This window comes from Pseudophryne corroboree, chromosome 3 (assembly GCF_028390025.1).
Source record: "Pseudophryne corroboree isolate aPseCor3 chromosome 3, aPseCor3.hap2, whole genome shotgun sequence".
Classification (NCBI taxonomy): Eukaryota; Metazoa; Chordata; class Amphibia; order Anura; family Myobatrachidae; genus Pseudophryne; species Pseudophryne corroboree.
The window spans coordinates 325,048,183-325,076,009 of NC_086446.1; the positions used below are offsets into that span (position 1 = coordinate 325,048,183).

Consider the following 27,827-nt stretch of genomic DNA (forward strand, 5'->3'; position numbering starts at 1 on the left):
CTGACAGGACTAAACTCAATTACATCACCTTGTTTTGGTCTTACAATATGGGGTACATTTGTTTGTGCGTGATATAAAACATTGTACGTACCTGTGGACACGACCTCACCTGACCCTCCGTTAGGGGGTTTGATTATTGCCTTTACCAATTTGGTCGCGTCCACCTGGATGTCTTGTAGGATGGCTGCTGGAAGAGATGCCGACATCGTTCTGGGCTCACTTTCTTGCTGATAATTCTGAGGGAAGTTTGACATGGGGTGCGACTTGCACAGGTTAACATTTGTGATTTTTACACTTTCATTTTTATAAACATTATTACATTTGTTACTTTCGTTCTTAATACAGTTACTAAGTGCATTTTTATCATACAACATTGTGCCATTTCTCTGCAACCATAATCCTCTTCATTGCCATGTCTCTCCTCTCAAGATGAAAGTTAGATATGTAAGTTACATTTCTTTGCATTTCACTTTCCTGTTGCCATAACTGCAAACAATCATCATGTTTAACTCGTTGTTTCCAGGATTTTATGAGACTGATCCTTTGCCTTAAATTATGCAACACCTCTGAGTCAAAACTACCTATCCCGGGAAATGGTGCCTTATCCCCCGCAGTCATTCGTGTCCATTCATCACAAAAGGTCTCAGTGTGGGGACCATATTTCCCCCACATTACTAACCGAGCAGACCCTCGGGGTCTGCAAGCCTCTGGAGTCTGAATCCTGACCTCCGACCGTCTCTGTGTTGTGCACTTGGCTGCCATTGTGGACCTTTTTAACACAGAAAAACTTCCTAAAATGCACCAAACACAGAACTTCGTTGGAAATCCTTAAAGCTCTTCCACTGAACTTCTTCTGCTCCGGGTATCTCCGGTCCGCCTTCTAGCAGACACGTGTAGCCGTTGCAGGCCCTATCTCTAGAGATTTTCCTGAGAAAATTCCCTTCCTTTTTCTTTACACAAATCACGCTTGCATGTGCTCCCTACAACACGTATGAGGGCAAGATTTACGCATGGATATACGACCTCATATCACGTTGCGTTATTGGTCACACATACAACCGTGCGGTCCAATCGTACCACTTATAGACACTTGTTGCCCATAAATGGTAGGATCATTGGAGTCTCCCTACTGTGCTCCAAAACAGCCAGAGCGTAATACAACGAAAACTTTATCACACTCTGTTGCACGTTTTCACTCAGACCGTGCTCATCACGTTCCACTAAAGATCACACAGATCACAAAGTCCACAAAGCGGAATTCAATACCGTTTTATCACATAGATCACAAAGTCCACAAAGCGGGATTCAATACACTCATACCGTTTTCAACCCACTATCATTCTTATAGTTTTCTGATCAGAAAAATCATTTCCCGTAGTCTGATAGCTCTCCCCAGAGGCGTTACAGTAAAGTAAGGTATTTAAACTAAATTTTGGAAACTGAACAAATGTGTGCTATTGTCTTGTGGCTTCTGTATCGCCTTACTATAAATGTAAGCGATATTTCACTATATAAACGCTTACCAAACACCACACAGTATCTTCTATGCTGTGTGCTTGTTTTTTTTCAATTACTCCCTTACCTTTTTTTTTTTTTTTAAATAGCAGCAAATTTTCTCAGCACGTTATCAATGCAAATGGCAAACAGGAAGGTGAGATATGTGAAAGTACACAGATGAAAATGCAATTCTAAATTAATCTAATAACATACATTGATGTAAGCACAGACATATAGACATTACATATATGTACTAATCACTTATTACATATATGAGACCTTATTCAGTGCTTCCAATTTGCATTTCAATGGCCCATCTCACAACTAGCAGAGAATCCTAGAATCTAGGAGGTGAGAGGGGAAAAAGAAAAAAAACAACAAAAAACAAAACAACAACTTTCATTAAGCCCTATCTGAACTATTTATAATTGACTATGACACTGGTTAAATAAATGCATTGGTAACTCATAAATGGTGATTTTTTTATTTTTTATTTTTATTTATTTATTTATTTATTTATTTATTTATTTTGACAATGGATGGCTGATTATTTCCTGAGTCAACTGAAAAGCAGCCGTTAAAAAAAAAAAAAAAAAGATTTGACCTTCCCAAAATGGCCGCTGCTCCTCCCCCTTCCACCTCCATGAGGGTCACACAAAATGGTGGACAGACCATGCGGCCTCTCCTGCCATAAAGAAAATCACCATGCTAGCTCCCAAAGTAACTTTTAAATGTACTTTTAAACCTACTTAAACAGATAAACAATCTAATCTTAATCAAACACGATATGATCCATTTGAACCTGGTTTTGCGACAATAAAAATACATTTTAGCATCTTAAATATTATGAGAAACGCCTTGTTCCTTAAAATTTCCTATCAGCGTCTTACTGATACCACAATACATTAACGTGGGTGTTTTTTTTTTGTGTTTTTTTTCAGCATTTTGCGAGATGTCCATCATTAGCCGGTCAATTACAGCCGCGTTTGTAATGTACAGTGCATCATTAAGATCGTGATATCGCGGACCAGAGCCCCCATCTAACAAAGCTAAATATTTATCTTATTAAAAACACGTTAAAGGTTAAAGAACACAGTACGCAATTGGCGCAAAAAGTACCGCAAGGGTACTCCCTTAACTATACCTTAAGGAATGTACTTATACTGTAAACCTCTGTGTAGTGGTAGAGTGTAAATGCAACACAGTATAACCTTATTACCTCAAAAGCTGTTCGAGCGTCACCGACGCTCTGAGATTACTTAATACTATAAGAAATACACAGATACCGTGCTCAGGGTCCAACGCCTAAATATATATTATGAATGATATACTTGCAAAAGAATTTAACACAATACAAACCATACACTACAATATAACATAGACTACCTAACCAGATAACTACACGGGAAATACAATACAATACAATTACGTTTAAGGGAAAATAAGAGGGGGAGAGGAGAAGAGAGAGAGAGAAAGAAATGGCTCACAATAACAAGAAGACAAATATGATTGCAGAGAAAGCTTACACATGTGAGGAACAATCGCTGCGCAGTCAGTCAATGCTGAGAATCTTTGTTTAGAAAGTACTTGATGCTGCCTGTCCCTATATACACGACACCCAGCAACACAATTGTCCCTACAATGCCGCATGGGGCAGAAGCTAGACTCCATTTTGGGAAAACTCCACTTGATTCCAAAGACTACACCACATGGCTGAAAGGGGGAGGGGAAAATACCCGGCAGCAGCCATTTTAGATTTGCAGGTCCAAACACATGGCACTCTCTACTACACCACAATCACATAGCAGAAAACACAAGACTCCATTTTATTCCAAAATGTCCAAGCCTCAAAACAATGCATATGTTCTGATTTTACAATTCCAAACAATCTAAATCACCTTTCACAATGTAATCCAACTTCCTAGAACCATCTTATAATTTCACATTCCAAACAACTTCAGTATCTCAATAACCAGAGCATATTCATCACAAGACCAGATCACAATGTAATTAACACAAACGTAACTGCATGGTGGTATTTATGATTAACAAGATATATAGTATAACTAACCAGCACAATCTATTTTAAATCTCCATTAGGCAAACAAATACCACAAATACTATGCTACAGATTGTATACTGTTCCAATTCATCACAGACTTCACAGAGTATCCACAAACACCCAACAATCACACAACTGCCCAAACCTCGTTAACCTTAAGCCATTTGTATTTCCAAACTAACTAATCTATGCCAACCATTCTACAACTACATTGCTACAAACACATATTTAAAACTATTCTATGCCAATCAGCCATGAGATATTGAGATGATACTTAGTCTTTTCTAAGGAGCCCGGTGATGATCCAGCCATGCTTGCTGTGTGCTTTGTTCTGAGTGTAGCTACATTACATCTGTTCTCTGAGGCCACACCTGACCACTACCTTCCTGTTTGACCAGTACCTGGGGGAGGGGTCTTTCTTTCTTTGTATATGCTGATCAGGTTCAGCCCTGAAAACTTAGTAAAAGGTTGTCTTGAGCATCCATTGTTCTAACAATGTGATCTTAGCTTTTATACATATAATCATATCTATCTGCTGCAATGTCCCACAACTTCACAACCAGCATCAAACTAACCCACACATCATTCTGCTTGCTTCAATACCAAACATGATGGGCACATCTGGTTCTGTTCAAATGATACGTATTCATGACATCAATTCATCAGCCAATTCTAAATCTCCATGATGTCTGGTGCTTGACATTATTATAACCATGTACTGTATGAAACAAGCGCCGAATCCATCTCCGTGCCATGTCCGAGCAAATGCGTGTGTTTCCATATATTGCTGTGCTCGCTGCGCATATTTGCAAGTATAGCGACTTAAATGTGTGTGTGGTTTGAATGTTCTCTCTATGTAATATTTTTGACTTTGACAGGTCACTCATATAATCCTCCACCATTCTTTCAATGGTGAGAGAATCATATGCAGTGACAGTAGACGACATGTCCGTAATCGTTGTCAGGTCCTTCAGTCCGGACCAGATGTCAGCATCAGCAGTCGCTCCAGACTGCCCTGCATCACCGCTAGCGGGTGGGCTCGGAATTCTGAGCCTTTTCCTCGCACCCCCAGTTGCGGGAGAATGTGAAGGAGGAGATGTTGACAGGTCGCGTTCCGCTTGACTTGACAATTTTCTCACCAGCAGTTCTTTGAACCCCTGCAGACTTGTGTCTGCCGGAAAGAGAGATACAATGTAGGTTTTAAATCTAGGATCGAGCACGGTGGCCAAAATGTAGTGCTCTGATTTCAACAGATTGACCACCCGTGAATCCTTGTTAAGCGAATTAAGGGCTCCATCCACAAGTCCCACATGCCTAGCGGAATCGCTCAGTGTTAGCTCCTCCTTCAATGTCTCCAGCTTCTTCTGCAAAAGCCTGATGAGGGGAATGACCTGACTCAGGCTGGCAGTGTCTGAACTGACTTCACGTGTGGCAAGTTCAAAAGGTTGCAGAACCTTGCACAACGTTGAAATCATTCTCCACTGCGCTTGAGACATGTGCATTCCACCTCCTATATCGTGCTCAGTTGTATAGGCTTGAATGGCCTTTTGCTGCTCCTCCAACCTCTGAAGCATATAGAGGGTTGAATTCCACCTCGTTACCACTTCTTGCTTCAGATGATGGCAGGGCAGGTTCAGGCGTTTTTGGTGTTGCTCCAGTCTTCTGTACGTGGTGCCTGTACGCCGAAAGTGTCCCGCAATTCTTCTGGCCACCGACAGCATCTCTTGCACGCCCCTCTCGTTTTTTAAATAATTCTGCACCACCAAATTCAAGGTATGTGCAAAACATGGGACGTGCTGGAATTTGCCCATATTTAATGCACACACAATATTGCTGGCATTGTCCGATGCCACAAATCCACAGGAGAGTCCAATTGGGGTAAGCCATTCTGCGATGATCTTCCTCAGTTGCCGTAAGAGGTTTTTAGCTGTGTGCGTATTCTGGAAAGCGGTGATACAAAGCGTAGCCTGCCTAGGAAAGAGTTGGCGTTTGCGAGATGCTGCTACTGGTGCCGCCGCTGCTGTTCTTGCGGCGGGAGTCAATACATCTACCCAGTGGGCTGTCACAGTCATACAGTCCTGAGTCTGCCCTGCTCCACTTGTCCACATGTCCGTGGTTAAGTGGACATTGGGTACAACTGCATTTTTTAGGACACTGGTGAGTCTTTTTCTGAGGTCTGTGTACATTTTCGGTATCGCCTGCCTAGAGAAATGGAACCTAGATGGTATTTGGTACCGGGGACACAGTACCTCAAACAAGTCTATAGTTGGCTCTGCAGTAATGATGGATACCGGAACCACGTTACTCACCGCCCAGGATGCCAAGGCCTCAGTTATCCGCTTTGCAGCAGGATGACTGCTGTGATATTTCATCTTCCTCGCAAAGGACTGTTGGACAGTCAATTGCTTGGTGGAAGTAGTAAAAGTGGTCTTACGACTTCCCCTCTGGGATGACCATCGACTCCCAGCAGCAACAACAGCAGCGCCAGCAGCAGTAGGCGTTACACACAAGGATGCATCGGAGGAATCCCAGGCAGGAGAGGACTCGTCAGAATTGCCAGTGACATGGCCTGCAGGACTATTGGCATTCCTGAGGAAGGAGGAAATTGACACTGAGGGAGTTGGTGGGGTGGTTTGCGTGAGCTTGGTTACAAGAGGAAGGGATTTACTGGTCAGTGGACTGCTTCCGCTGTCGCCCAAAGTTTTTGAACTTGTCACTGACTTATGATGAATGCGCTGCAGGTGACGTATAAGGGAGGATGTTCCGAGGTGGTTAACGTCCTTACCCCTACTTATTACAGCTTGACAAAGGCAACACACGGCTTGACAACTGTTGTCCGCATTTCTGTTGAAATACTTCCACACCGAAGAGCTGATTTTTTTGGTATTTTCACCAGGCATGTCAATGGCCATATTCCTCCCACGGACAACAGGTGTCTCCCCGGGTGCCTGACTTAAACAAACCACCTCACCATCAGAATCCTCCTTGTCAATTTCCTCCCCAGCGCCAGCAACACCCATATCCTCCTCATCCTGGTGTACTTCAACACTGACATCTTCAATCTGACTATCAGGAACTGGACTGCGGGTGCTCCTTCCAGCACTTGCAGGGGGCGTGCAAATGGTGGAAGGCGCATGCTCTTCACGTCCAGTGTTGGGAAGGTCAGGCATCGCAACCGACACAATTGGACTCTCCTTGTGGATTTGTGATTTCGAAGAACGCACAGTTCTTTGCTGTGCTTTTGCCAGCTTAAGTCTTTTCATTTTTCTAGCGAGAGGCTGAGTGCTTCCATCCTCATGTGAAGCTGAACCACTAGCCATGAACATAGGCCTGGGCCTCAGCCGTTCCTTGCCACTCCGTGTGGTAAATGGCATATTGGCAAGTTTACGCTTCTCCTCCGACGATTTTATTTTAGATTTTTGAGTCCTTTTTTTACTGATATTTTGTGTTTTGGATTTTACATGCTCTGTACTATGACATTGGGCATCGGCCTTGGCAGACGACGTTGATGGAATTTCATCGTCTCGGCCATGACTAGTGGCAGCAGCTTCAGCACGAGGTGGAAGTAGATCTTGATCTTTCCCTATTTTTGGAACCTCAACATTTTTGTTCTCCATATTTTAATAGGCACAACTAAAAGGCACCTCAGGTAAACAATGGAGATGGATGGATACTAGTATACTTATGGATGACGAGTGACTGACGACACAGAGGTAGCTACAGCCGTGGACTACCGTACTGCGTCTGCTAGTATAGAGATGATAATGATATAAAAAATATATATATATATCACTACTGCAGGTATATATAATATAATGACGGACCTGCTGGACACTGTCAGCAGACTCCTAAACTACTAGTATGAAGAAGATAGAAAAAAAAACCCCACCACAGGTAGGTATACAATTATGGACGAGCACTGACGACACAGAGGTAGCTACAGCCGTGGACTACCGTACTGCGTCTGCTAGTATAGAGATGATAATGATATAAAAAATATATATATATCACTACTGCAGGTATATATAATATAATGACGGACCTGCTGGACACTGTCAGCAGACTCCTAAACTACTAGTATGAAGAATATAGAAAAAAAAAACCCACCACAGGTAGGTATACAATTATGGACGAGCACTGACGACACAGAGGTAGCTACAGCCGTGGACTACCGTACTGTGTCTGCTAGTATAGAGATGATAATGATATAAAAAATATATATATATCACTACTGCAGGTATATATATAATATAATGACGGACCTGCTGGACACTGTCAGCAGACTCCTAAACTACTAGTATGAAGAAGATAGAAAAAAAAAAAACCACCACAGGTAGGTATACAATTATGGACGAGCACTGACGACACAGAGGTAGCTACAGCCGTGGACTACCGTACTGCGTCTGCTAGTATAGAGATGATAATGATATAAAAAATATATATATATCACTACTGCAGGTATATATAATATAATGACGGACCTGCTGGACACTGTCAGCAGACTCCTAAACTACTAGTATGAAGAAGATAGAAAAAAAAAACCCACCACAGGTAGGTATACAATTATGGACGAGCACTGACGACACAGAGGTAGCTACAGCCGTGGACTACCGTACTGCGTCTGCTAGTATAGAGATGATAAGGATATAAAAAATATATATATATCACTACTGCAGGTATATATAATATAATGACGGACCTGCTGGACACTGTCAGCAGACTCCTAAACTACTAGTATGAAGAAGATAGAAAAAAAAACCCCACCACAGGTAGGTATACAATTATGGACGAGCACTGACGACACAGAGGTAGCTACAGCCGTGGACTACCGTACTGCGTCTGCTAATATAGAGATGATAAAGATGATAGAGATGAACAAAAAATATATAACACTACTGCAGGTAAATATTTATATAATATAATGAATGACGGACCTGCTGGACACTGTCAGCAGAATGCGTTTATAGAATAAAAAAAAAAAACACCACAGGAGTGTTTAACTTTTTCAGGCAGACAATATACTGGTGGTCACTGGTCAGTCACACTGGCAGCAAAAGTGTGCACTGTACTCCTGCTATAACTGCACCCCGTCTCCCCCACAATTCAGCTGTGTGAGCAGTGAGCACTCAGCACAGTCAGATATACATAGATATATCATGCAGCACACTGAGGCTGAGCACAGATATGGTATGGAGCGTTTTTTTCAGGCAGAGAACGGATTAAAAAAAACTAGCAAAACTCTGCACTGACTGTACTCCTCCTAACAGCTCTCCCCAATCCTCCCCACAATAAGCTAAGCAGCAATCAGATCAACTAACTAGTACTAACAGTAACTATAAATGGAGAGGACGCCAGCCACGTCATCTCCCTATCAATCTCAATGCACGTGTGAAAATGGCAGTGACGCGCGGCTCCTTATTTAGAATCCGAGTCTCGCGATAGAATTCGAGCCTCGCGAGAATCCGACAGCGGGATGATGACGTTTGGGCGCGCTCGGGTTAGCCGAGCAAGGCGGGAAGATCCGAGTCTGCCTCGGACCCGTGTAAAAAGGCTGAAGTTCGGGGGGGTTCAGATTCCGAGGAACCGAACCCGCTCATCTCTAATTTCAACATCTCGTCATGGTTAACGGTCCCCATTCGTCTATGATAAATTGTCTAAGAAAATCTACACCTGTCTCATGTCACTCTGGTTATTTTCTAGTAGAAACATACGATAACAATAACCATTCAAATGTAAAGAATGAATAACAAAATATTAGGAAGGAAAAAGAGGGGGGGGGGATCTGGTCCGGTGGTGTCAAAGCAGATATGATCTACCTAAGAGAGCTCGATCAACATTCACAATAGGAGTAGAACATTTTCAGTTAGATAGTAGAGCTAAAACTAAATATATATTCGACTTCTTCAATTTCTAAGAACATTAAACATTAGAGCCTTTGTCTATACATCGATATGCCCACCAATTCGTCTTATCAAAGAGTTTAAGATCCGTGCTTGCGCGGTATCGTCTAGAGTGTCTATATAAGGACCCCACTTTCTCTAAAATAAAACAGCTCCTTTTTCTAGGTCAGGTAGAGCAGTTTGTCTATCCATATATAAAGTTTTTATCAGTAACGCTTTAAGCTCTAATATTGAGGGGGTAGGCTTTACGATCCAATGTGACAGTATTACTTTCTTTGCTATAGTCCCAATATTGACCAGCACAGGTATTACTACCTTCCTCATAGCTTCTGCAAGCCATTCAGTAAAGTTTGCAAAAAGTAAAGGTAATGGTAACAAAGATAATTTGAAACCAAAGGTATTATTTATAAATACTAAGACTTTATTTCAAAATTTCTTTATAACTCCACACCCCCAAAACTGATGTGTGTAATCCATAGAGGATCCCTTACATTTTAGGCAATGAGCAGTGGAATCAGGGTGTAGTTTGTGATAAATGGCTTGGGAGGTGTAAGCCCTATGTATCGTCTTGAAATGTTTTTTCCTGTAGGTAGGAAGATTTTAAATGTTTCAATGCCTTATCATAGTAGGCCAATACCTGTGTGTGAAAATCGGAAATGGAAAGATCTCGTCGCCATGAAGTTTCTAAACTGCTCCATATCTTAGGAGATGATTGTTTAAGGAGGTCCTCATACAAGTATTTAGCTTTATATGGGACACTTTTAAGAAGATCGATAAGTATAGATAATGAATCTGGGGTCGATCGGGTATCAGGGGATGTAGTCAGGGATTGCACATAATGTCTAATTTGAAAGTACGCAAAGGAGGTGTTAGCGGAGATGCCATACTTTCCCTTAGTTCCAAATAGTTGTACATCCTCCCCCCAGGATCAAAAACATCTGCAGTAGAGCATATTCCCTTATGTCTAAGTCTGAGTAGCGCAGACTCTGTCATACCAGGTAAAAACATTGGGTTTCCCCACAGCGCAACACGTTTAGAATAACTGGGGTGTCTCTCAAATTTTTTGTTGATCATTTGCCATACTCTATAGGTGTCAGAAAATATTGGATTTATTAAACACTGAGGAGGTAGGTGGTTCTTAGGGGTGTGAAGTAACGCATTAGGAGAGTAAGGCGCTAGCAATGCACAATCTAAATCATATTTCACAAAATTACTCCGTTCATACAGCCAGTCTATGATATATCGGAAGAAAAAAGTATGTGAATATAACTGAAAATCAGGGAGTCCAAGTCCCCCCTGCTTACGTTTGAGGCACAACTTGGCTTTAGCCACTCTAGGTTTCCCTCCTCTCCATAGAAAACGACCAATCATAGTGTCAAGACGTTTTATATCTGCTTTAGCTAACGAAATAGGTAACAATTGCATAGTATAAGATATTTTAGAAAATATTATTGACTTTATCACTGCCACTCTTCCAAGTAGTGAGAGAGGCAGTAGATACCAGGCCTCAAGCAATTTGGAGATTGCTTCAAGAAGAGGGGAAAATTTACCTTATACAAAGAGGACAAGGCCAGTGGTATGTGCACTCCTAAATACTTGAAATGAGACCGCACTACCTTAATGGATCGAAAATCAGTCTCAGTAGACAGAAAGGCAAGATTACCAGACACTGGCATAATCTCAGATTTGTCCCTATTAATCCTATAGCCAGATAACTCGCCAAATTTGTCTATGATATCAAAAATAATCGGTAAAGAATGAGAAGGGTTGGAAAGAAAAAGCAACATGTCATCTGCAAATAGTGCCACACGTAAGTCAATATCTCCTATCACAATACCACGAAACAGGGGGGATTGGCGTAATGAAAGGGCTAAAGGTTCCAGTGCAAGTGCAAAGAGAAGTGGGGATAATGGGCAACCCTGTCTGGTGCCAAGTTGTAGGGTAATTGGCTGGGTTAAGTAGCCGTTGCATGATATTTGAGTGCAAGGGTCAGAATATAAAGTAGATATATATCCTATGAATTTAGTAGGGAATCCAAATTTCGACATGGTGTCATAGAGATAATCCCACAACACCATGTCAAAAGCCTTCTCAGCATCCAAGGACATAATTGCCCTATCTATCGTATCTGTAGATTTTGAAGAGTCATAAATAGCAGACAGTACCCGTCTAATGTTAGTTATAGAAGTCCTACCTATAATAAATCCAGTTTGGTCATTATGTATGATACTTGGGAGAAATTGTTTCAAACGATTGGATAAAATCTTTGTGAGCAGTTTATAGTCAGTATTAAGGAGGGAAATGGGTCTATATGATCCAGGGTTACTGAGATCTCTACCAGGTTTAGGTAGGACTTTGATTATGGCAGAATTAAAGTGTATAGGCATTCGACCAGAATCCAATATATCATTAAACAGTGTTGTCAATACCGGAGTAATACGTTGATCAAGAAGCTTATAATATTCTGCCGTGAGGCCATCCGGCCCCGGGGCTTTACCAAGTTTTAACACCTTAATTGCTTGATGAACCTCAGCCTCAGTGATAGGAGAAACTAAAGATACTTCCGCTAAAGGTGGCAATCGGGGGACATCCAATCCTTCCCAAAAATCAGCTACAGCAGCACCAGGAGGGCGTTCATCAGTATGCGCATAGAGAGTCTCAGAAAAGTCCTTCATGACTTCCGCAATCTGCGCACTAAAGGCAGTCTTGTTTACATCAGATAACACTAAGGGGTGGACAACCATAGGGGGGCTTTGGCCTTTCATTAAATTGGACAGCAGCTTACCGGTTTTATTCCCAAACTTAAAAAATTGTGCATCTTTTGAAAACGAATAAGCCGTTTCCATCTTAGTGAGTATTGCATCAAAATGTGCCTTTGCTGTAAGGTATGATTGTTTCTTAGCAGCAGTTCGATGGGCATGATAAGAATTGTAAGTAGACGTCAGTACTTGTTGCGTCTCTACATATTCTTGGGATAAAGCCTTCCTTTGAGCTGTTACATAAGATATTATGGACCCTCTGAAAACCGCCTTTGAAGCTTGCCAATAGATTGGTGGTTTGTCTTCTAACATGGCCCAATTATTCATTTTATAAGATTCCCATGCACTCACCACCTTGTCCTGGAAATCTGATAATAGTGACAAACCAGAGGGGTACCTCCATTGTCTATATGGGCCATTGTCTATCCCAGATGGCAACACCGCCCACAGTAAAGCATGATCTGATAGGCATATCGATTCCATCTCAACCTGCCTTAGTTTAGGAAATAAAGAACTATATGTCATTATATAATCTATCCTGGAGAGGGTATGGTGTGCTGCGGAGAGACATGAAAATACCTTGTCAGTCGGGTGAAAGGAGCCCCATGCATCCAATAACTACAGCCGCCTCATGAAGGCTGGAATACCTAGCCTCGGGAGGCGACGGCTTCTATTCGGTATATTTTGTCTATCTAATGAGGATGAAGAAATCAAGTTAAATCCCCACAAACCAATTAGGCAGATTACAAAATAATTGCAGTTCTGCTATAAGTAGTTGAAAAAAGCTAACAGAATAAACATTGGGAGCGTATACATTACATAATAAATATCTAATACCAGCTATTTTCGCATCACAAAGAAGATAGCGACCTTCAGGGTCAGCTTTAGTAGAAAAGACTTCATGAGCAATATTTCTTTTAATCAATAGTGCCACGCCCCTTGTTTTCGAGGAACAAGAGGCTGAGCCCAGAACAGTCCATCCTAGTATATTAAAACGAATAACATCTTTTTATAGTAAATGCGTTTCCTGAAGAAAAATTAGGTCAATCTTTACTTTGTTGAGATATAACAAAATTTTTCTACGTTTTTGTGGAGTATTTGCACCTTCTATATTCCACGACCCAATTTTAAGTATAGACATTACAACAGGTCAAGTGTGTATCAAAACAGTAGTACATATTGAAGTATTGATGACCAATATGGTTATAGAGTTTCTGAACAAGAAATACCACCAGACCAGAAGGGATCCTTGAGAGGGGGTGGGGAGATGAGAAGGAAAGGATAGATAAATTAACAGATAAACAGAAACTAATAATGAACATAGAACCAGTATGCTTCCTGACAGGGGAAACAGAGGACCCGCTAAGGACCAATGGAACCCCTGTAATAGCATAAAACAGACTTCCCGGGATTGCTAGCATCTTAGCCAGCAACACTCAGCGTGTCGAGCCTTTCATCCAGCCCACTGCCGCCGAAATTACTGAAACAGCATCAGAATAAACCGAGTCCTAAATAGAGTTCAAATTCCATCTCCTTCCGCAGCAGAGGACATATTATCACGGCATGTTTCCATAGTAGCTTGTTTAAGATAGGCATCTGCGTCTTGCACTGTGGTAAAGTCAACATGTGAGTTTCCATCATATAAGCGGAAACGTGCAGAGTAAAGCAGCGCAAATTTCATCCCTTTCGCCGCTAAATGGGTGCATATTGGTGAGAATTCTTTTCTAGCCCTAGTCAGTTCAGCCGAATAGTCTTGAAAAAGCATTATCTTTTGTCCCTGCCACACAAGGTCACGGTGTCGTCGAGAAGCCGACCAAATCGCTTCTTTATGCAAATAGTTAAGTGTCTTAAATATGACCACACGGGGTCTAGAATCTGGTTTTCGTTCCGGCCCAATCCTGTGTGCACGTTCTATCACCATATCAGAGCATGATTCAGAAATATTCAGAAGCGAAGGTAAGGTAACTTTCAAAAAATTTATCAACTCTGTGCCTTTAAGTGATTCTGGTATTCCCACTAGCCTCAGAATATTAGGACATGATCGATTTTCAAGATCGTCAATCTTCAGCCACAGCTGCTGCTGCATTTAACTTGTTTAGCATGGGATACTTGTAAATCTGAAACATCTCCAAATAAAGCACCAACCTGGCATTCAGACTTATGGATCCTTTTAGTAAGAGAATCAATCGGTTTGGCAATGTCAGCTGTCTGGGCAGCCAAAAGAGGGGCTATAGCAGCCCTCACAGCGTCTACCATGTCTCCATACGTCACTGGTGTGGCGGGTGCAGGCAAAACAGTGTCTGTGTGCACATTTTGCAAAGTTGGTGAGGATGCAGTATACTCACTCCCCGATGTCTCCATCGATCTCTCTGAGCCCAGAGGGGAGGCGCAAGCTTCATCACTTTTCTTCCTGGGTGTAGGGGTCCCCGCTGCACCCCGGCGCTATGGCGGGCGGCATCTTGGATTCCCCCCTCCCGGCGGTTTTACTCTTATTGCGGGGCATGGAGGCACTGAGAAATTTCTCCATATAAATCCCTTTGTACTACGGGGATTCCGCTGCTGATGGGCTCGGTTTGTGGAGGGTCTAGGAGCCGTGAAATGGCGGTATCGGTGGCGTGTGGCAGGAGCTGACCCGCTGCGCTGCTCACATGCCGGAGCCGGAAGCGGAAGTTGCCTCACTAATTTTTAATTACCTTCTTTACACTGTCCTCTTCTGCTTGCCTCTTCTCATAATGTGAAAAGTCACCAAAGAATGAGATGGTATGTTTGTAGCTAGCTATGATTCAGAGAACTTGGCGAGCTTTTTCCAGGGGGACTACCTGTCGCTGAAATGATGGGTTTATTAAACTGTACATGTCCTGTTTAAACAACATAAGGGTGGGTGGGAGAGCCCAAGACAATTCCATCTTGCACCTCTTTTTTTCTTTGAATTATGTGCTCTTTGGGGCCCAGATTTTAAAACTGCCATCCTGCAGTGCCACTTCTAGATGGGCCAGGTGTTTTTGCCATCCACTTGTGTCGCTTAGCTTAGTCATCCTGCGACATACAGTATGTGCAACCTTTTGGCTTAAAAACAATATTGTGAGGTGTGAGGTGTTCAGAATAGTCTGGAATTGAGTGGAAATGAATGTTATTGAGGTTAACAATACAGTAGGATCAAAATTACTCACAAATTCTGTGATTTTAGCTGTTTTTATGTGTTTTTTAAAAAACATCCAGATCCAAAACCAAAACCCGAAAGAGTGGTTTTGGCAAAACCAATCCAGATCGAAAACACGAGCGGAGATCCAGATCCAAAACCAAAACACAAAACCTGAAAAGTGTCCACCGCACATCTGGCCAGATATTAACAGGATATCAAATTTATACAAGTGAATAAGGCCGCAACTGGGAATGTTAGCACCCTGTGTCAAGAATCAAAATTGATGCCGACCCCAAACACTCATACTGTATGTACACAAATTAACCTTAAATATGAATTGTGAACAGTGTCACCAACACACACAATAATCTGAATACACAATACAAGCAGAGTTCCCTAGTCATACTACTGCAGCATAAGCTGCTCATGCTGAATACCCAATACAAGCAGAGTTCCCTAGTCATACTACTGCAGCATAAGCTGCTCATGCTGACTTGCATATGACAAAGCACGAGATAATAAATCATGTAAGTCTATGCTGGGAATTGTAATAAGGAGGTGCCGCCACTCACCATTTGCCCACAGTCAGGAGAGCCTTGTAGCCTGCACACCGTCGGGCAAGCTCATCCTGCTGCTCCACAGTTACCATCCATGTCCACTGCAGGTGCCTTTACACCACCATAACTCTGGCCAGCACTACGTACCCAGCGACCACTAGCAGCCACCACCACGGAGGGTCTCCCTGGGGAGCGGGTGGCATGGCCATGCACGTCTCACACTCTGCTGCACAGGGGGGAGAGCAAAAAAGGAGAACAGGACACTCTCCCGGCCAGTGTACATACGCCCGGAACTTTTCCCTCAGCCAGAAGTTGCCCCCCCTCAATTACAGCATCCAGGGCATGTGAGGGTTCAGTTGCAGTCTATTGGCTTGAGGACTCAGTGGCTGCCTCCTGTCCTAAGCATCCAAGTGACCACCTCCTGTCTTGAGAGTCCAAATGGCCAGCTCATGACCTGATAGTTCAATGGCTACCTCCTATCCTGAGGGGTCAGTGGCTGCTCCTGTCGTAAGGGCTCAGTGGCTACCTCCTGTCCTGATGGTTCAGTGGCTGCCTCCTGTCATACCGGGTTCAGTGGCTGCCTCCTGACCTGAGGGTTCAGTTGTGATCTTCTGTCCTGAGCATCCAAGTGGCCCCTTTCTGTCCTAAACATCCAAGTGACTGCTTCCTGTCCTGAGGATCCAAGTGTTTATCTCCTGTACTGAGGATCCAAGTGGCCATCTCCTGTCCTGAATAGCCACTGGCCACATCAAAGAGTTTGCTTGATAATTGCTGTTCTAGTGGACTGTCTATACCTACTTTCTGTGAGATTTTGGTATTGCTGTTGATTTAACAAATACATGGGCACTTTGGAATTTGTATTCCTCCTCCCACTCTCATGCCCTATCCTATGGTAATAAACTTGCTAAAGTGGGGACTGCTGCTAGGAACACCATTCTCTCCAAATGGGTCTCCTCAGATGTGCCTAGCCTATCCTCCCTTTAAATTGTGTCTTTCATCTCTTTCACATGGATTGGACAAAAATGTCCACAGACAAAGAGGTCAGGGCCAATACATTTTTCTTCATATGGCTCCCATATATCCTCACTCTCACCCCTCAGATTAACTCCAACCTTAGAGCTAACAACATGGCATAACCTACAAACCATGGCTGACGGGTTCCCTCTACTGTATTTTTACTTCACTGGGTATTGATATTAGATGATGTTAGCCATGGCCCGTATAAAGTGCTTAAAGTGGTCCTAGATAGGTGGTGGAACTCCCCCCAGTGCCCATGCAAGAAAGGTATTGCGTGCCCCAAAAATGGGCATGGTCTCAAAAAGAAAGGGGCGTGGTCACACAATAGTAATAATGCCCACAGTAGTAGCACTCCTAATACACATAATGCCCACAGTAGTAGCACCCCGTAATACACAATGCCCACAGCAGTAGCGCCCCTTTTACAATGCCCACAGTAGTAGTGCTCCTTATGCAGTTTCCACTGTACTGGTAGTGCCCTTTATATAGAGCCCATAGTAGTGGTGCCCCTTATGCAATGCCCACAGGAGTAGTGCCCCTTATGTCCCCAGGAGTGATGCCCCTTATGAAGTGCCCCCTTTACAATGCCCTCATTAGTAGTGCCCCCATTAGTAATGCCCTTAATGGTAATGCACCTGTGTAGTATTGCCCCCTGTAGTAATTCCCCCAGTCGTTTAGCCCCCTCTAGGTTAGCCCCAGTAGTTATGCCCCCAGTAGTTTAGTCCCAAGTAGTAATGCCCCCGCAATTATGACCCCAGTAGTTTAGCCTCCCAGTGGTAATGCCCCCAGTAGTTTAGCCCCTGTAGTTTAGTCCTAATGTAGTTTGCCCCATGTAGTTTAGCCCCCAGTGGTAATGCCCCCTGTAGTTTATCCCCAGCAGTTATGCCTCCGATAGTTTAGCCCCCTGCAGTAATGCCCCTGTAGTTTTGCCCCATGTAGTTTGCCCCCAGTTGTTTGCCCCAAGTAGTAATGCCCCCAGTAGTTTAGCCCCTGTAGTTATGCCCCCAGTAGTTTAGGCCCCCTGTAGTTTGCCCCTTTGTAGTTTAGCCCCCTGTAGCCCCAAGAAGTAATGCCCCTGTAGTTATGTCCCCAGTAGTTTGCCCCCAAGTAGTAATGCCCCCTGTAGTTATTCCCCCAGTATTAATGCGCACCTGTAGTTATGCCCCCTGTAGTAATGCGCCCCTATAGTTTGCCCCCTTGTAGTTTGCCCCCAGTAGTTAGCCCCCTTGTAGTTTGCCCCCAGTATCTTGCCCCCTTGTAGTTTGCCCCCAGTATCTTGCCCCCTTGTGGATTGCCCCCAGTAGATTGCCCCCTGTAGTTTGCCCCCCAGTAGTTTGCCCCACTGTAGCTTGCCCCCAGTAGATGCACCGCTAATACACTCACTCACACATGTTTAAAAAAAAACCCACCATACTTACCAAGCCCCGCTCTCACGTCCAACCGCTGCAGTCTTCATGGCATCCGCTCCTCGGCACTATGGGAGAGCCGTCATGACGTCTCTCCCATAGCACGCGCTGACAGAGCCGGAAGCCGGAGCTCAGTAGTGAGCTCCTGCTTCTGGTTTCCGCTGTGGAGAGAGAGCCGGGTGCCCAGCATCTCCCTGCGGCACCGGGCACACATCGGGTTAGGTGAGCCGGAGGAGGCAGACGCAGTTCCGTCCCGTTCCGGCTCACATTAAACCCTGCCCGTAGAGATGTTTATGGTTGCTATCTTTATTGTTCATATATTTTTTCTCTTTTCTCTTTATTGTTCGGTGTGTAATAGTGAAAAGATAACAATTTTTTTTTCTCCAGTTTGTTTTTTTGTCATCCTTTCAAATAAACTTTTCTTTTTTTGTGTTAATGTAAGGTTCAGTTGAATAAAACACCTAGTAGGTGTCTATTCTACACCTAATCCCTAACTTCCCTAACCCTCCTTACCAGCAGCATGAACAATAATATGTTGAAGGCTACTAGTCACAAATAAGAAGGAAAGTTTGAATATTTTCCAGGTACTAGATATTATCTGTGTACACCACACGCCTTGCACCCACTATAGTGGGTAATTCCGAGGTGATCGCTCACTAGCAACTTTTTCCAGCGCTGCGATCAGGTTAAATCTCTGCAAAACTGCGCATGCGTATGCACCGCAATGAGCAGGCGCGTTGTACGGGTACAAAGAGGATCGGTGCTGGGCAATGGATTTAACAAAGAATCCATTTGCACAGCCGATCGCAAGGAGATTGACAGAAAGAGGGCGTTTGTGGGTGTCAACTGAACGTTTTCTGCGAGTGTTTTGAAAAACGCAGGAATGTCCAAGCGTTTGCAGGACGGGTGTCTGACGTCAATTCCGGGACCAAAAAGACTTAAGAGATCGCAGCGGCTGAGTAAGTCCAGACCTACTCAGAAACTGCACAAAACTTTTTTGTGCCGTCAGCTGCAAAAACGTTCGAACACTTGCAAAGCGAAAATACACTCCCCCATAGGCGGCGACGATCTGATCGCAGCACAGCAAAAAGTTGCTAGCGAGCGATCAACTCGGAATGGCCCCCATAAATACTACAGTGCAAATACTGACGTGCATAGCAAGTGGAACACTGAATCCTATATTACCACAGAACTATACAAAGCAAAATCAACAGCAATCAGAAGAAGGTTTTATTTTGGTTAAAAATGAAATCTACACACAGTAGCTGTTTTCAAATTGTAGCAAATTAGATGTTGCAGAATACAAAAAAAGAACATAAAGATGAATACTAATTGGGAGATCAGACTTATTAGGAGAATGATTAAATTTTGTTACAGTTACCCAATTATTAAATTACCTCATGGTTTACCAACATAAACATCACCTCTTCTACAAGGGGTAACAGCTGGCCTGGTAGTAACTAGCCACAAACTCTGCCTATTCCAAAGTTAAACTGTATACAGGCACTGCACTAATACAGAAACGTATATAATCAGTTACTCTTGCAGGTGCTCTGTAATTGTCACTCTTTAACCTTGTGCTATTATTCAATATGCGGAAAGGAACTGGTTTTGTGAACATTACTGTACACACCACCACCACCATTGAAACATTCTCAGCTACTGCACTGTTCTGTTCAGTGTGTTGTAATCATTCTGCCCCACTTTCACTTTCATGGACACACATGAAATCACCATCGACCCCCAAACTGATATAGCACATTACTATTCCAATATACAAAGATAAAATCCCCTCACAGACACATTTTCCAGAGCTACAAATTTCAAATACATTATAGCCTATATAAATCCTTCAACAGAGCCTTACTATTGATTCATATCTGCAGTCAGGTAAAGAGTGAACAGACAAGAGAACTGTTAGCTGAGAGCATTTTGTTACCATTCCAGTGCTGGATTTGCTATTCTCTCAACATTTTCTCTTGTCCTGCTTTGTGCTTTAGCTCAGTATACTTCTGTAGAATAGATAGTTGACAAGAAACTAGGGAGCTAAATGTTCAGAGGTTTAAAAAATGCATTTCAGACATGAGTCTGATAGTTAATAAACAATCACTTCCCTTTTTCAGTGGCTTCTCCTTTTTGCCACGTCCTACAGGGTCAAAATAATGAGTGATATTGTTTTCAATATTTATGAAAAGTAAAAATAAAAATTCCAAATGGTGTAATAAAAGTAAGACAATTTGAAAGCTTAAAAAAGTTATTTCTATAAGGTAAAATCATCAATCACAATCACAATGATAAAATGGAGGTTGATCCCCAGCATTAAAACTATTTTGAAAAAATCGGTGTCTAAAATTTGCCATTACCTACAGTTCCCAGGACATTTTTATAACACCACTGAGCATAAGACACCAACCAGAAGTTGGTGTCATTTCCAGGGGAATGAGATGCATTCCACTGCGGGCTACGGTGCGTTCCACAGCTAGAATGACCACAACCAGGACATCCTTAATTGGCCTGCTGTAAAGGGACTCTCTTCTACACCTAAACAGATGCTACCTCATATTCTATACAACCAGGAATGAACAAATAAAACCCCACTTCACCATTTCAAAGACTTCTATACTACCGGAAGCAAGTATCTCTACTTTCAATTTTAAACTATTTATCAGTAAATGTATTAAAAATAATTTATTGTGTGAACCTTTTTGCTATGTTTAGTTATTGTAAGTATGTAATGTATACTATTTCCTAAAGGATTTATATGTTTGCAAACTGTCAGCTTTGACCTGGGAGATATGTTCCACCATGCTATTTAAACATGTTACTGTCATACTGCCCTGAGGAAGAGCTTAATGCACGATACGGCCTATGAAAGGTGGACCTTCACGTTGAGGGTACAAGTGGTTCCAGGGTTGGTGAAGTGTGGCACCAAGTGAGCTGAGTCCATGGTCCAGAAGCCTTGAACACTATGATACAGTATCTACATGCTCCCCGTCACATCTTTCTCGTAAGGCCTCCATTTTTACCATTGTGTTTGGGTTTTACCTTATTTTAAGCTTGGAAACAAATTGTCTTAATTTTATTTTTACTACACCATTTGGGATTTTTATTTTTACTTTTCATATACACTGAAAACCATATCACTCATTAGTTTAACCCTGCACATTGTGGCAAAAAGGAGAAGCCAATGTTCTATATTTAGACTCATCTTTGAATTACAGTCATTGATTTTCTGAACATTTAAAGCCCTGATTTCTTGTCATTCATCTATTCTATAGTTTGTACTGGTTATAGGGTGTAACAGTGAAAAGAAAAAGTGCTGCTTTTTTCTGTGCACCAAGTGTTATCCCCTGAAACACACTTCAGTCTACTTATGTGGCCAGAGTAGAAAAGACAAGACATTTTCCATAGAAATCAGATGCACCGAAAGCCGCTAAACCAGTGTTTCCCAACCTCGGTCCTCAAGGCACACTTTAAACTCAAGTTTATAGTGATATCCAGGATTTAGCATAGATGATTTAATCAAAATAACTGAGGTACTAATTAAGTGCTAAAGCATGGCTATCCTTAAAACTTGGACTGTTAGTGTGACTTGAAGACCGTTGTTGGAAACCCCTGAATTAGACTGACAATGAGAACTTGGTAGTAAAGAAATATCCTATACATTCATACTAGAATGTGGCAGTAATTGCTTGTTAAAATAAAATAGCTGCCAACACTGTAGATAGTTATATACTTTTAAAATATTGTTGCACTGGGTAGATTTTAAAAGGATAGTGACAGAAATCCATACAATAACTTTCTCAAAATGTAGCCAATTTTTTTACAAATATATGCCGAAATTCATAAGAAAGGTTGATATTCAAAATATCACAGAAACGTTTGGACTAGTTTTATTCCCTGTAGCACTGTGACTTATTGTATCTTGATTTAACACCTGACTTGAATTCAGAAAATAAAATACAGAACTGAGGGCTCACCAGATGTTATCATACAGTGGCGTGCGGTGAGGTCAGTGGCTGGTGAGGCACTGCAGCCATAATCTCTGTGGAGTCCCGACGAGGTCATCATCTGCCGCCGTGCCAATGCCCACTACTGCCGCCACTAATGGTTGCCGACCCTGCCAATTGCCTACAAAATCGCCGCCATCAACTGCCTGACCCCCAGCCGCTAATCTGCATCTCAGTCTGATGCCGCCAGTGCCTGCAGCCTTCCTGCTCATCAAACTTGTGATGAGCAGGTGGCTAATACATTGTCAATTTTTATAAATTTATGAGAGACAGAGAGGTGGAATATGGGGAGATGGGAGAGAGAAGAGAAATATGAAGACAGGAGGGATAGACAAGGGAGTAGGCACAGGGGAAGATGGCAGAGAGAGAGGAATAGGGTGAGAAGGAAGAGAGACGGAATAGGGGGCAGAAGGAAGATAGAGAAGGAATAGAGGGAGATGGGAGAGGAGGAATAGAGGAGATGGCAAAGAGAGAGGAGAAATAGGGGTATATGGGAAAGAGGAGAGTGAGAGGAATAGAGGGAGATGACAGAGAGAGAGAGAGAGAGAGGAGGAGCAGGCTGGCAGACTGGGAGTAATAGTGGTGGAGAGCAGGGGGCAGGATTGGAGTAACAGTAGTGCAGAATAGGGGGACAGGCAGGGAGTAATAGAAGGGGGGGGCAGGATGGGAGTAGTGGTGGGAAAAAGTGGGCAGTATGGGATCTCACCTCCTCTAATGCAGCTCCCGGGTCCCAGCCACCGTTGCTCCTTCCATGCAAGCTCACACAGGACGGCCTCAGTAGAAGTTATGGGTTCCGCTCCTCTGGTGTTCTCCGCGTAGTCCAGGGGAACATGGGCGTGGCCTGCGATCGGGTTGGGGGTGGGGCAGGGCTGCACCTCCGCACCAGGTGTACATAAGGCTCTTTGTTTTCTGGCTGCCCGCAGCTGTGCCCTCCTCATCACTGGAGCTGTCTGTCCGAGTTCTCTTTGTGACAGTCCAGGGGCAAATGCAGGATTTTTAGGGGGGAGGGGGGGTTCCAGATATGAGAGAGAGGGAGAGATAGAAATAGAAGAGAGTGCACATATATAGAAACCTCCAACCCGTGTGTGTGTGATATATAAACACAGAACCAAGGAGACATTGGGAGTGAGGGGGACATGGGGGGGGGGGGGGAAGAAAGAGGGAGTGAGACACAGACATGTTGAAAGAGAGACTTACATGCTGAGAGACAGTTCTGGAAAGAGAGTAACTTGGGTGGGAGAAAGAGACAGGGACAAACAGACACAAACATGGAAAGAGAAACGGACATGGGGAGGGAGAGACAGACATGAGGTGGGATAGAGACACACATGGAGAGACACAGACACAGGGAAAGAGAGACAGACACAAGGAGGGATAAGACATGGAGAAAGAGACAGACATGGGGAGGGAGAGAGAGTGAAACACACACACATGGGGAGGGAGCAGACATGGAGAAAGAGACACAGGGAGAGATATACAGAGACGTGGAGACAGACTCAGGGAGAGAGACAGACAGACATACGGAGAGAGAGAGAGAGAGACGAACAGAGAGAGGAAGAAAGAGGAGTGACATGGGGAGGGAGGAGATATGGAGAGACAGACACAGTGACCAAGAGAGACAGACATGGGGAGGTAGAGATACAGGAAGAGAGAGAGAGAGAGACACGCACACACACACATTGGGAGGTAGGAGGAGACATGGAGAGAGATACAGACACAAGGAGAGAGAGACAGACAGACAGACATGTGGAGAAAGAGACCGAGACAGGGAGAGACAGACACAGGGAGGGAGAGAGAGACTGAGGAAAATGGTATGTTAACCCAGTGGTTCTCAAACTGTCATCAGGACCCCACACGGTTCACGTTTTCCATGTCTCCCAGCAGCTGCACTGTGTATCACTAACTGTCACCATTTTAAAAATCTACAGGTGACCTGCAAAACATGAACCGTGTGGGGTCCTGAGGACCGAGTATGAGAACCTGTGCCCCTATTCCAGGTGCTACAAGGGCAGCATTTCCACAGCAGCTGTTAATACGTAGAGGTTAGTTACGCCCTGAAACAAAATACATGATGAAACAGCGCTCAACAGAATAATATAATAATATAAAAGGGATGGCATGGTTAATATATTAAAACACTTTCATATGGCAAATATCCCATGTATATCACAGAAATAGTAAAGTGACAATCAGCTTGCAATTAGCATTAAAATCAGATATGTTTAAAAAGTAAATGAAGTAATATGTAACAATTTATGCCCCTGTTCCAATAATACAGAATACATGTCAGTATACCTGTTCCTAGTATAGTCCCTGGGGGGTGATAGGCAGTCTATTGATGAGCACAAAATCAACAGCAGTGAATAGTTACCGCAGCTGATGGTAGGGTCACAATGGACAAGGTCGCATTCTGGCGGCCGGGATCCCGACGTCGGTATGCTGACTGCCAGGATCCCGGCCGCCAGTCAACCATACCCAATGCATTTGAATGACTACTTGTGCCTGGTGTAGGATTGTGACCCTACCATCAGCTGCGGTAACTATTCAATGCTGCTGATTTTGTGCTCATCAATAGACTGCCTATCACCCCCCCAGGGACTATACTAGGAACAGATATACTGAAATGTGTTCTGTATTATTGGAACAGGGGCATAAACTGTAACATATTACTTCATGTACTTTTTAAACATATGTGATTTTAGCTCAGATTGCAAGCTGATTGTCACTTTACTATTTCTGTGATATACATGAGATATTTGCCAAATGAAAGTGTTTTAATATATAACCATGCCAACTTTTATATTATTATAGGTTATTCCAGTGCCGGATTAAGAGGGGACCCAGGGGGTAAGTACCCCGGGCCCTCCAGGTCTAAGCTGCTGTCCACTGACAGTTCTACTGTCTACAGGTTCCACCGCCAGCAACAGCACTCCCAGCAGCAGCGGCAGCTGCTGGGAGAGCTGTGCCCGTGTCGGAGCCTGGAGAGAAATAGAATAATCCCCTACGGCTACACCCTTGATGTTTCTACTGGAGGGCGGGTGACACGTGGAAACGCCCGGGATGCCCGCTGCCAGCAATACAGTCCCTTACAAGGCTGCGTGCCGTGGCCGGTGTCTAAGCCCCTGTCCCAGTACACAGGATTCATTAGAGTGTAGGAGGAGGCGAGGATTGACAGAAGTGTGCCCGCCTCCTCACTGCCCTGCGATCTGTCTCTGTCCCAAACTCCCATCGCAGCATCAGCTCCAGCTCGTGGTGTTAGGTGAGGGACTCTGAGGAGCAACAGCAGGTTAGATTAGAGTGGACTGATGGGGGAGAGTGCTGGGCACAGGCTGTACTGCACACACCCAGCTCAGACACTAACAAGTGCTTCGTTTAGTGTTTGGGACACTGGCTGCAATGTGCCAATGTGGCTGTGTGCATATGTGAATGTAGCTGTGTGCATTTGCGTGTGTGTGCATATGTGAAAGTGGCTGTGTGCATTTGCGTGTATGTGCATATGTGAAAGTGGCTGTGTGCATTTGCGTGTGTGTGCATATGTGAAAGTGGCTGTGTGCATTTGCGTGTGTGTGCATATGTGAAAGTGGCTGTGTGCATTTGCGTGTGTGTGCATATGTGAATGTAGCTGTGTGCATTTGCGTGTGTGTGCATATGTGAAAGTGGCTGTGTGCATTTGCGTGTATGTGCATATGTGAAAGTGGCTGTGTGCATTTGCGTGTGTGTGCATATGTGAAAGTGGCTGTGTGCATTTGTGAAAGTGGCTGTGTGCATTTGCGTGTGTGTGCATATGTGAAAGTGGCTGTGTGCATTTGCGTGTGTGTGCATATGTGAATGTAGCTGTGTGCATTTGCGTGTGTGTGCATATGTGAAAGTGGCTGTGTGCATTTGCGTGTGTGTGCATATGTGAATGTAGCTGTGTGCATTTGCGTGTGTGTGCATATGTGAAAGTGGCTGTGTGCATTTGCGTGTGTGTGCATATGTGAATGTAGCTGTGTGCATTTGCGTGTGTGTGCATATGTGAAAGTGGCTGTATGCATTTGCGTGTGTGTGCATATGTGAATGTAGCTGTGTGCATTTGCGTGTGTGTGCATATGTGAAAGTGGCTGTGTGCATTTGCGTGTGTGTGTGCATATGTGAATGTAGCTGTGTGCATTTGTGTGTGTGTGCATATGTGGATGTGTGCATTTGCGTGTGTGTGCATATGTGAATGTGGCTGTGTGCATTTGCGTGTGTGTGCATATGTGAATGTAGCTGTGTGCATTTGCGTGTGTGTGCATATGTGGATGTGTGCATTTGCGTGTGTGTGCATATGTGAATGTGGATGTGTGCATTTGCGTGTGTGTGCATATGTGAATGTGGATGTGTGCATTTGCGTGTGTGTGCATTTGTGAATGCGGCTGTGTGTGGCTACGTTCTTTGCAGTTGGACCACACCTCTTTATTGGTGTACTACATTTTTCAGTTATTTAAGGGGGGTTTACTGTTCGCACTGGGTATGTCTTGTAACAGCCCTGCCCCTGAGTCTGTACCCACAGGCTTGATCGTCTCCCCTCCGTCTGCAGCGTTAGTGTCGAGTAGACGCGCTGCACAAAAGACAACTGGGGGTGGAGACATCCTCCAAGAAGGCACTGAGGAGCGGGACTCTGAAGGGGAATTAAACATATTTTATGAGGTGGGGGTGAGAGAAGGTTATTAAATCCTGACATCAGGGAAGGGGGCCCCCCTGTTTTCAGTGCCCCAGGACCCCTGAAGGCTTAATCCAGTTATTCTATTGTGTGCTCTTTCATCATTTTTGGTAGGGGAGAGAGATAGAGACTGACATATGGAGGGAGAGAGGCATGGAGAGACAGACACCAGGAGAGACAGAAACAGGGAGAGACAGACATGCAGAGAGAGAGAGACACACAGACATGAAGAGAGTGATATGGGGAGGGAGACTGGTTTGGGAAGGGACTCAGAGAGAGGGACACAGAGAGAGGGAGAGAAACAGCTAGACACATGGAGAGAGAAACAGGCATGAGGAGAAAAGACAGGGACTACTTACCCGATCAGCCATCCCCCCTCCAGCATGCCAGACACGGACCTGCTGCAGAAACACTTCCTCACCCGACCTCTGAACTCTCAAAGGCCCATGGGAACTGCCTGAGAGGAGCTGGCAGGGTGAAGTGACTCTGCAGCTCCCCCTACAGTTCAGTCAGCCCAGCCTCCACATACGTATAATGAGGCTGTGCTGCAGCTGCGTGCACATTAGTGAGTGAGTGAGCCTGCTCTGCTGCCTTGAAGTCCTCCGTCTCCGGCAAACTTGGGGGGGGTCACAATCGGCATCCCTTGGTGTAAGATCGGGAGGGGGGTGGACATTGTTTGCGGCAGTCAGCCCGGGAAGGGGGGTGGATTGGTATTCTGACAGTACAATCCACCCCTGCTGCCACTGCCCAATCATTTAGTGACAGGGGAGTGCTCTCATATCTGAAAGCACGCCCC

At 43.9% G+C, this 27,827-nt stretch overlaps 1 long non-coding RNA gene across 1 annotated transcript in view; it reads right to left on the reverse strand.

Annotated features, from left to right (window-relative positions):
- LOC135055443 (uncharacterized) overlaps positions 1 to 27,577 on the reverse strand; it is a 225,220-nt gene extending 197,643 nt beyond the window's left edge. Inside the window, exons 1-2 of the long non-coding RNA XR_010243753.1 lie at positions 27,391 to 27,577; positions 23,057 to 23,313 (exon numbers count right to left, since the gene is read on the reverse strand). This is a non-coding gene — a long non-coding RNA (uncharacterized LOC135055443). The remainder of the gene's footprint in view (positions 1 to 23,056; positions 23,314 to 27,390) is intronic.
- Positions 27,578 to 27,827: the final 250 nt, after the last annotated feature.